The 10,352-nt window shown below is 51.5% G+C and overlaps 1 pseudogene; it reads left to right on the top strand.

Annotated features, from left to right (window-relative positions):
* Positions 1–2,561: 2,561 nt before the first annotated feature.
* On the top strand, positions 2,562–7,878 carry LOC144115806 (uncharacterized; annotated as a pseudogene).
* Positions 7,879–10,352: the final 2,474 nt, after the last annotated feature.

Here is a 10,352-nt window from a genome sequence, read left to right as displayed (position 1 = left end):
GAGGAGGCACATGACGTCACAACGCGCGCCTAGCCGCGGATATTTCTCTCTCTCTTGCTTCCTAGTCACTACTGCGCATGCGCCACTAGTAGCAGAGAGCCACAGGTGTTCCGCCGCTGCCCAGCTCCGCGCCTTTCCTCAAAATCCATCTTCCAATTTTCAGTTTTCTCTTCTTTCCCTCCCTCCTTTATCCCTGCCTTTACGAGATGGTTCGGGTGTCCACCGAGATATGTGAGACGATTACTGTGCCATTTCCTTTTCTCAAAAAACAAAATAAAAATGAGCCGACGGCGTTCGTAGGGTTCATTGGCGTTGACAACTTTGTGAAGGCGGTTCATTTTCACGAAAGGAAAGGCGCACAACCGGCTCCGTGGGTCAGGGGAGACCTCATTCTCGCTTTCATGTACGTGGTGTTAGTGTCCAACTGAAAAAGCCTGCTTTGATTGCGTTACGCACACTGGATAGGCAGCGTACCCTCCCTGCCACTCTGGGAGGTGGCATGCAGTTAATAGTTGATCGCGAGAGATTGATCACCAAATGAACGCTGCGGCCTAGATATTGCTGCAGTGCCGCATGTCAGCCACAATGCTGTCAGCGCTAATGCATTCAGACCAAATCTCTCTCCTCATCGCCAGATGTATCAAAGTACGTATGAGGTGTCCGCATATTCAGGGAGCCAGTTATGCGCCCTTCCTTTCCTCAAAGCCATCGCCGTCAAGAAGAATGTCAACGCCAACGCCAATGAACGCAGTGAATGCCGACGTCTTTCGCTTTGCATGTCCCGGATTCCTGAGCTTATCCACATTAATTTTTGTTCCTTTCTTCTTTCACTCGCTCTTTTATCCCTTCCCTTACTACGCAGTTCGTGTTTCCACCGAGATATGTGAGACAGTTACGTCGCCATTTTCTTTCCTAAAAAAAAAAAACAATTTTCAATTTTTATACCATCTCAACACGCAGAGTGCGCATCCGCCACCTGAGGATCCCTGGACACACGGGCGATGACGACTGGAACCAGTCCGCTCACAACGCGGCTCAGTATAGTGTCTCCTTCCTTCTTCCACTAGCATACCCCGCCATTACGGATGGCCCTGCTGATCTGTCCAACAACTTGGCTCTCGTAACTTGCAGACTAGAGCGTGCCAAACAGAGGAGCCGTGCACCACTTAACGGCCGTTACAGCACCGGGTTACCTTCCTCATTGGCATATGGCGGTGTCGTCATTTTGACGTCACGATGTCAAAATTGAGACTTTTTTGGACAGCGATCCGTAATACCACCCCTAGTGGAGTGAGCGGCGACGGAAGCGACGTAGATGGCGGCGCCTTCTGTTAGAGCGCGGCTGCGGCGTTGCTAGGCAACGGCAGCTCAAGGTCGTTCGTGTGCCACACCATACGGCATACGGCTGAAGTGGGACCACGCGACTAGCCGACCTGGCTGCTGGGCACATTACCGTGTTGGTATATAAGCGAAGAAGCCAACGCTCCTAGCTTTTGGTTAGCCATTTCACATGGGGGATGAAAACGGCTATGCTTACCCCCTTTTCTCCTCACCTACCCGAGCGAGCTGTGAGGCTGCCCTGCTTGGCTGCTCTATGTTAGAGCGCCAAATATCCCTCGTCGCTAGGGCCTGAGCTGCCGCGGAAGCCAGAGGGGTCCCCCACTAGAGACCTCTCCTAGAATTTCTAAGGGGCTGGCTCTTAAGGCCAGTCGCCACTCTCTCCTGTAAACAGCCGTAAATAAATGTTTTCCACCACCACCACCACCGGACCGCGGCGCCGGCGTTTCGAAGGAGGCGAAATTCAAAGGCGGCCGTGTGTGATGTCTGTGCACGTTAAAAAAACCCCAGGCGGTCGAAATTATTCTGGAGCCCTCCACTACGGCACCTCTTTCTGTTCCTTCTTTCGCTCCCACATTCCTGCCTTCCCTTACGACGCGATTCAGGTGTGCACCGAGATATGCGAGACAATTACTACGCCATTTCCTTTCCTCAAACGCCAATTTTTTCGCATAGGGCTCGACACACCCTTCTGGCTACATTTTGTGTGGCGATTCAGCAGCGACAGCACATTTTCTCGCCACTTTTCTCGGTTCTTTGCGGGATTTTTCATTAAAGAAACGTGACATTTGATGCGATGAGTGACGCGCTGCATCATAAGAGATTTTGTCGCGAATTAGCGAGGAAATCTTTCAGTAAAATTCCCAATAACTAGTGCACATTTTCGGTTTCTTTCTACTATACTGTGCAGGCATGGCCTATGCCCCCGATTTTTTTAGCATTAAATGGGCTCTTTTTTGGCGTGAATGATAAAAATGCCTTTCTCAAGATATGTTTACGGACCTTCGCCCATATAAAAGCGGTATGTGTTGATGTATACACGGCCAGCGTACCTATGTTCTTCACGCTAGGAGCGTTCCGTATTTTGTCGCAATGGCATTGCCGGCTCCTCAAGAGCCATAGTCTTAAGCGGTGCCGCCGTGCCTGCGAGTACCAATCTTCAGATTGTCGGAGACAGGCAGGCCTGAATACATGGTTTACGCGAAGTCTACCGTGTCGAGCCTATGGGAATTACCGAGATATGGAGCGCGTTTGCCGGCGGTGTGGCTCCTCGGACCACTTTCGGGCGCAATGCTCGGAGCATTCCTGCGGACGCTGCGGTGTTCACAGCCACCGGAGCGGAGTCTCCGTCCAGCTCTCCCGACGCTGCAGTGATCACCAGCCGAATGTAACGTATTTGTAAGGCCGCCCCTCTTTTCCAGCTGCATACCTTTGCAGAAAGCAGGACGCCGGCACACGCGGAAACCGCTCCCCAGTATAAGCGAGAGCCCCCGAGTACATACCGGGAACGAAAATTATCGCTTGACGCACGGACCCCCCCCCCCCCCTTACGATGTGGGCTATCGCCGGGAAGGCACCCACAGCTTCCCGCCGTGCCTCGTGAACAAAAGCGCATTCCCAGAAGGGCCGTGACGGACACCTGTCATGGCAGACAGGCAGTACTCGCCAAGAATGTGGAAAGACAGGCGCTAGTGAACAAAAGCGCATTCCCAGGATGGCCGTGACGGACACCTGTCATGGCGGAGAAGCAAGACTCGCCAAGAATGTGGGAAGACAGGGGCGACCCTTAATCTGGTTTCCCGGAGCGACAGACGAACCCCTTGATGCTTATTAGCTGTGTCCCGCCGTCGGTAGCGCGGCAGCATCGTGGGCCCTTTCGCCCCCTCCTCTGTTGCTGACGAGCGACGCGGACCGATGGTGGGTGGCGGTATGCATGCTTGAGGCAAGGATTAGCTCCGAAGGGAGAGCCTGTGGATACTCTCACTTGAGAGAGAGTGGTGGCGTTTTTGTTGTTTATTTAGTTTGTATTGTTAACAAGAATCTCGGTTCGAGGCTAAGCCCAACCCAAGGGGTTGTCCCCATCTCGCATGTTATTTTTGATTGGAGAATTGATGCTTTGGGCGGGCCAGTGAAAATGACCGCCCTTAGTCCTTTGTTAATCAGGTGCTTAAAAGCGCATGTAAACGGATGCAGTCGAGTCCAGTCTGAGCTGAGGCTCCATGCTTAGCATGTAATGTGATGCTACTTAGGCTCTAACCTGCCTGGTCGATGAGTAAAGTAGTGCAAAGTTTGTTCTTTTGTAAATTCAGTTCTGCTTTTTCCAGTTTAACTCTCTGTATATGTATGTTGTAAATATATGCTCTGCTGTCATCATCTACAAGCTCGCCTCCTGTTTATCTTCCAAGCCGAACGACACAAGAGGAAGGGTTTGTGAACCATCCTCGAAGAAACAAACGACCTTTTGAAATTCTACTGGAGCAGCACGACAGGCTTCGGCGCGTCTCATCTCAAGGCCAGGCATCGCAGTGACAACCACAGGCCATCCGACACGGAGCAGCGAGGAGCTGTCAAGGGACGACTCCACCTCGGCTGCTGCCAACGCTGGTGGAACGGACACATCATCCGGGCTCCGGGCGGCAGACAACAGAAGATCTCCGCCGGGTGAGAGGGATTTCTTGCGTTTTGTTGAGGCAGGTATGTTGGTTAGTTTGTGAGGCCCATGGTCGATACGAGGAGAACGTTAGCCGCTAAAGATAGCGAATCTAATCCTGAGAATGAAATGAAATGAGGTCGAATCCTCGCCAGGAGCAGCAATCGCTAGAGGGCGGTGTAGAAACGGGGATGGATCAGAACGAGGGAACGAATATGGAGGATGATTTCAGTGTGGAGAGCAGGTTATAAGCCGACGACCAGAGACAGACATTGTTGCTAGGCGCTACAGGAACTGATACAGAAAAAATGGCTATTCGCCGTTTGGAGTTAAAAATGTAAATGGAACTACGAATGCGTGAAATTGAATCCAGGGAGCGACTGGCACTTAAGCAGATGGAGCTTGGGCTGTCGAATGGTCGAATGTCACCGCTTGGGTCGGGACAGAGTGATGAACGGTGTATAGGCTCAAATTCAATATCACAATGTGCGAAAGTCCTTAAGGGCTACAGAATGCCATGCGATGCAGATGTACCATTGTGGTTTGAGGAGGAGGAGAAGCTTTTCACTACTTTCAATGTTCCAGACAGTAGCCGAGTGCACTTAATTTTGCCGGCACTGACAGAGCGAGTCAGATACTTACTTCGTAACCTCGACCGAGCCAAATGCACTGATTACGAGGCTGTAAAAACAGCGGTTCTAGAAGAATTACAACTCACTCCTACTGAGTACCTTGAGAGATTTGAAAATGCAGCGAAAACGAAGGAGGAAACGTGGGCTCAGTTTGCGTCTCGCGTGAAAACGTATTTAATGTACTACATCCAGGCTAGAGAGGTAGACTCAAAAGAGGCTTTGACCGATCTCATGGTGTCCGATCGCATTAAGGCAAGCCTCAGCCCGGAGGGCATTGAATATGTGCGCCTTCGAGAAGGAGAGAGTTGGCTGAAGCCTAAAGAAATATCAAAGGCCCTACAGACCTTCGAGCAAGCAAAAGGTAAAGGGCGGGCTGCGAGACAGATTACAGTGCCAGTACTGCAAATGGGCCAAAAGCAGGGTAATGTTGAAAAACCCGCAGTAAAGTGCCACCAGTGCCATGGACTGGGCCATGTTGCTAGGAATTGCCCCCGTGTAGCAGCAAATTAGCCGCGCCAGCAACAAGCATATCGGCACAGGCGGAGGGTGCAAAAGGTCGCGCTGGTAGATGAGACAGAAGGAAAGAACGCAGCGCTAAACCAAGGCGCGGTTTTAACTGCAAAAGTAGGAATGCCTATGCAAAATTCAAGGGTAGCCGCATCGAGACTACAGTTCGTAGTGCTTTTATGCGGAGACGTCTGCACAGAGGCATTGCTTGATACGGGTAGTGAAATCACGGTAATAAGAGAGAGCATACTACCGCAGGCGCTGGCGGAACCATCGGGGACAGTGAAGCTAGTGTCGGCTTTCGGCAGATCTATTCAGGCGAAATGGCGACGGTTCCTCTAAGAATATCGCTTAAAGGAACAATCGCAGACGATCCAAAGATAGGCATAGTATGTGCCCTCACCAATGAGCTTACTGAGGGGGTGGACTGTTTGCTGTCGTCAGAAGACTGGCAGCTGCTTAGGAAGCACAGCAATAGAGCGTTCACAACAAGTCCTAGTACTACAGTCAGTATGGCGGCGAATCAAGAACCTAAAAATGCGGCAAATCAGAAGTGTGAGGCACTGGCATGCGAAGTTGGCAGGGTACCAAATGATGACGTTCCGCGAGACGAAGCAGAGCCACCTGGGACAGAAGATGCAGTGGCACTGTCTAGCCAGCGAGAAATGTTTCGAGCAGCGCAGCTCGCTGACGAGAGCTTGAGGAAGGCATGGGAAAATTCTAAGCACGGAAAGGCGGGTATGTTCGTTACTAAGGGAATTCTACACCATTAGGACTCAATAGCGGGCACTAAAGTGCGACAACTGGTGCTTCCGCAAGAAAGACGAAAGTAAGTTCTGTCCTTGGCGCAAGAATCGCTGTGGGGTGGACACCTGGGTCCAAGGAAGACCAAGGCCCGCATAAAGTACAACTTTTATTGGCCTGGTATGGAAAAGGAGATCTCACAGTACTGCCAGTCTTGTCATGGGTGCCAAATACGCTCAGACCGGCGTCACACTGACAACATACCCATCACCCCATTGACTCGGCCTGAACACCCTTTCAGGTTGTTAACGTAGCTGTCATAGGGCCTCTTGACACGCCATCTGGAAGGGGTCACAAATATGCTCTGTGCCTTGTCGATTTATGCACGAGATGACCAGAAGTCGTATGCCTTCGTTCCCTGACTGCAAAGGCTGCGTGTGACGCCCTTTTAGAAATATTCAGTCGAACCGGAATTCCGCAGACAATCTGTTCGGATCAGGGAACAAATTTTAAGGCTCAACTCACGCAACTGATGCTATAAAAATTTTGTTCTTCCCCTCGATTTTCTACCCCAGAACATCCTGAAAGCAATGGCACCGTGGAAAGGTGGAATCGGGTGCTTAAGAATATGCTTTTTCATGTCTTTGAAAAGGACCCGCATAATTGGGATAAGCTGCTCCCTTTTGTGTTGTGGGCTTACCGCGAAGTTCCCCACGACACTACTGGCGTAGCACCCTTTCAGCTTTTGTATGGCCGAAACCCGACAGGTCCGCTTACAGTTCTTCGCGAAACGTGAGCAGGAGAAGTCAGTGTACCAGCGACGCTAAGGGAGGAGCCAGCTAAATACTTGAAACAGCTACGGGAAAAGTTTGAGCTAGCGGCCAGTGTGGCTGGGCTCACAAGCACGGTGCGACAGGCTAGCTACGCAGAAGCCTACAACAGAAGGACGCGGAACAAAGTCTTTAACGTGGGCGATCAAGTGCTCATTTTTGACACAGACCGCACCACTAAGATGGCCCCGAAGTGGTTCGGTCCCGTCACAGTAATTGGGTGTGAGAGGCAACATTCGTATCGGGTAGAGAACGAACAGGGAAAAAGATCAGTGGTGCACGCCAACCGGATGAGACCGTACTATGCGAGGGTGAGCCATATTGGGGTGGTGTTTGATGAAGATCATGAGTTTGGGGAAGTAGAGTGCGCGCCACAAGTTGCGCCACCGCTACTAGACGAGGACCTAATACCATTAGAAAAGTTAGCCCACCTACGGGAGCAGGAGCAGAATGAAGTGCGAAGACTGTTCACAATGCACCGCTCACTTTTCGATGGCAAGCCGGGACTGGCAAAAGTAGGCGTACACCGAATTGAGCTAGAAGAAGGGTTCAAACCGAAAAAAGCTTTTCCTTATCGGGTGCCTGAATTACTCAAGAAAGAAGTAAGCCGCCAAGTGGAGGAGTTACTTAAGTTAGGATTAATTTATCCTGTAGAAAGTGAATTTGCACACCCAGTTGTGCGCGGGGGAAAGAAAGATGGGTCAATGCGAATGCATATTGACCACCCAAATTTGAATGCAGGAACTCGTTCAGATGCGTTTCCGATGACTAACTCACAGGAGCTAATTTTTCGGGTCGGCCGCGCGCAGTTTATCACGCTAGTGGATATAAGGCGTGCCTACTGGCAGGTACGGATGGACCCGCACAGCCAAGCGCTTACTGCATTTGTGACGCATGAGAGGCCAGACCACGTGCAGCACGCATTAGAAGAGAAGCTCGAATATTGGCTCTTCGGCGCCGTGGTCAATGTCGTCTCTGGCCACAACCCCCTGTCATACTTGACGACGTGCACTCCACACGGGGCAATATTGGCTAGATGGGCGCTGCCACTTCAGCGTTATAACCTAACAGTGAAACATTGGAAATGCACCAAGAATAGAAACACAAATGCGCTATCCAGGCTCCCCAACTTGACATGGGAGTCAGGTACCACCATGCCAGCCTCGAGAAGGCGTGAATGTTCCCACTCAACCAACGCTCGATGAGCAGGGTGCCGTGTGTTGAAGTCGGGCACTTACGAAGAGACTTCTGCCTGGCGTCTGCACAGAACGGTGCCCGTGAGTGTTGTGCGCAGACTTGTGAACAGTGATGAACAATGTGGCTTTGTGTGTGCTTCAAATGTGTACTCTGCGCAGTGCATGATGTGGCTGCCCGTTCAGTGAACTGTACAGCAGCATGCACCAATGTTGTGCCTTGTAGCTTTTTTGTTATTGATTGTTTCTTTGCTTTGGTTCTCGAAGATCTGAATACCCAGGAGAAACCCTGCCCCGGGAGGGCTGACATTTGTAAGGTGAAAGTGTTGCGGCCTCTTTGTTAGGAAGCATAAACGAGCTGATAGCAAGCTGGGTTTATACTCTTAGAGGGGGCGTGTAAGGCCGCCCTTCTTTTCCAGCTGCATACCTTTGCAGAAAGCAGGACGCCGGCACACGCGGAAACCGCTCCCCAGTATAAGCGAGAGCCCCGAGTACATACCGGGAACGAAAATTGTCGCTTGACGCACGGACCCCCCCCTCCACCCCCTTACGACGTGGGCTATCGCCGGGAAGGCACCCACAGCTTCCCGCGGTGCCTCGTGAACAAAAGCGCATTCCCAGAAGGGCCGTGACGGACACCTGTCAGGCAGACAGGCAGTACTCGCCAAGAATGTGGAAAGACAGGCGCAAGTGAACAAAAGCGCATTCCCAGGATGGCCGTGACAGACACCTGTCATGGCGGACAGGCAAGACTCGCCAAGAATGTGGGAAGACAGGGGCGACCCTTAATCTGGTTTCCCGGAGCGACAGACGAACCCCTTCATGATTATTAGCTGTGTCCCGCCGTCGGTAGCGCGGCAGCATCGAGGGCGCTTTCGCCCCCTCCGCTGTTGCTGACGAGCGACGCGGACCGATGGTTGGTGGCGGTATGCATGCCTGAGGCAAGGATTAGCTCCGAAGGGAGAGCCTGTGGATACTCTCACTTGAGAGAGAGTGGTGACGTTTTTGTTGTTTATTTAGTTTGTATTGTTAACAAGAAACTGGGTTCGAGGCTAAGCCCTACCCAAGGGGTTGTCCCCATCTCGCATGTTATTTTTGATTGGAGAATTGATGCTTTGGGCGGGCCACTGAAAATGACCGCCCTTAGTCCTTTGTTAATCAAGTGCTTAAAAGCGCATGTAAACGGATGCAGTCGAGTCCAGTCTGAGCTGAGGCTCCATGCTTAGCATGTAATGTGATGCTACTTAGGCTCTAACCTGCCCGGTCGATGAGTAAAGTAGTGCAAAGTTTGTTCTTTTGTAAATTCAGTTCTGCTTTTTTCCAGTTTAACTCTCTGTATATGTATGTTGTAAATATATGCTCTGCTGTCATCATCTACAAGCTCGCCTCCTGTTCATCTTCCAAGCCGAACGACGCTAGAGGAAGGGTTTGTGAACCATCCTCGAAGAAACGAACGACCTTTTGAAATTCTTCTGTATTCTCTGCGCCGCTGCTATTCAGACGAGCCCACTGGCGCCTTCCCATCGCTCGAACCAGCGACGGATATTAAACTCGGCGACTACGAACCGAGAGGAGGCACAAACGGACTCGGCGGAAGCTCCCTCATTAGGCAAACTGTAGCGTTCAGCACTTCTTGCGGAGGCGGAAGAAATGCCCTGCAAAGACGTGGCGGTCCTGAGCCTGTGGCTGCTGTGTCTGTGTTCGCAGCTGATCAAATGGTTGCCACTGCCCCCCCCCTTAATTGGGTGGGAGGTGCACAATCGAGGTGGTTCCTGCTGCCGCCACGTCGGCGCCTCTTGAACCCCTGGGCACGTCTGCGGAGCTCGGGTAAAAAAGCTGTAGTCGACGCCTGCGGCTGCGACTACGTGCAAAGTCCGCGGTGCCTGGGAAAACAAACTGTTTTTAGCCGGGCAGCAAGTTTGCCTTGAATGTAGCTAGAGGTCAGCGTGGTCGCAAATTTGACCTTGAGTGTATCTAGAGGTCGCACCATGAGCATAACTGGTGGTAGTCAGATTCGACACATGACGTCAGCTACAGCAGCGGCACAAGCGGCTGTTACACCAAATATCTTTACTTTCACCTATGACTTTTTTCAATTACTCACTTCACCTACCACGTATAGACCTGGTAGAAGAAAAGAAATGTGACAGTTAAGTCGGGGTTGTCTTCCGAAAAAATACGAATCCACCTTGCAGCCCTCTTTCCAGGCAATCAGCTGAGCGCGTAAATTCCATTGTTAGTAACGTTTAACAAACTCAGCCGGCGCAATTTTGCGATTTTGCCAACTCTGCACACCCGCCGCGATGGCTCAGTGGTTAGAGCGCTCGACTACTGAGCCGGAGTTCCCGGGTTCGAACCCGACTGGGGCGGCTGCGTTTCTATGGAGGAGAAACGCTAAGGCGCCCGTGTGCTGTGCGATGTCAGTCCACGTTAAAGATCCCATGGTGGTCGAAATTAT

This window comes from Amblyomma americanum, chromosome 1 (assembly GCF_052857255.1).
Source record: "Amblyomma americanum isolate KBUSLIRL-KWMA chromosome 1, ASM5285725v1, whole genome shotgun sequence".
NCBI lineage: Eukaryota > Metazoa > Arthropoda > Arachnida > Ixodida > Ixodidae > Amblyomma > Amblyomma americanum.
Note: the sequence above shows the minus strand (reverse complement) of the source record. Positions and strands in the feature narration are given on the sequence as shown.